Below are 974 nucleotides of genomic sequence, written 5' to 3' on the forward strand. Positions count from 1 at the left end.
CTTTGAGCTGTGGTGCTGGAGAAGAGTATTGAATGCACTGCCAGTATGGACTGCCAGGAAACAAACAGATTCATCCTGGAGAGGGTTAAACCAGGCTACTCCTTGGAGGCAAGGATTCTGGGGCTTCATCTGACATACTTTGGACATGTTGTAAGGAAGGACAGGTCCTTGGAAAGGGACATCATGCTTGGTAAGGTGGAGGGACAGCGCAGGAGGGGAAGACCCTCTATGAGGTGAATTGATTCAGTGACTGGGGTAATCGGGATGGGTGTGTCAGAGGCAATGCGATTAGCACAGGATAGAGCACGGTTTAGGGCTGTTGTACATGGGGTCACTATGAGTTGCAAGCAACTCGACGGCACATAACAACAACAACAACATGGGAACAAATTATCAGATCTTTCTTTTGAGGCACAGCTGAGTAGATTTGAACCACCAAGCTTAGGGAAAGAGATAACAAACATTCAAAAGGTTAAGATGCACTGAATGAAGACAAGACTATCAAGCTTTGGAGCTGGGAGGAAACTCCTCCAACACACATTTTTTTTTTTTTTTTACCATCTGTTAGGTTCCAGGCTTTGAGTCTGGTCCTGGGAATGTTGTTAAGTGTTGTCGAGTCATAGGTGACTCATAGCGACCCTATGAACAAAAGTCCTCGACACTTGCGTGACTTTCACAGTTTATGCAGGTTCATACAGTTTCTAGAGACAAGCTATCTATGGAAGTGGATGCCACTCCTGTTTCCAAGCTTGTTTTAACTGGGGAGCGCCACCAAACACTGTCCCCCACGGGTAACTGTTACCGCCTTTGACACGTGAGTATCACAGTGTTCAGTTTCACAGCAACCACGAGTTAGCTCTGTACGGCAAGTGGACAATGTTGTTGTTGTTGTTATGTGCCGTCGAGTCGTTTGCGACTCATAGCGACCCTATGTACAACAGCCCTAAACTCTGCTCTGTCCTGTGCCAATCACA

This window comes from Elephantulus edwardii, unplaced genomic scaffold (assembly GCF_000299155.1).
Source record: "Elephantulus edwardii isolate Elephantulus edwardi_28Jun2011 unplaced genomic scaffold, EleEdw1.0 scaffold00117, whole genome shotgun sequence".
NCBI lineage: Eukaryota > Metazoa > Chordata > Mammalia > Macroscelidea > Macroscelididae > Elephantulus > Elephantulus edwardii.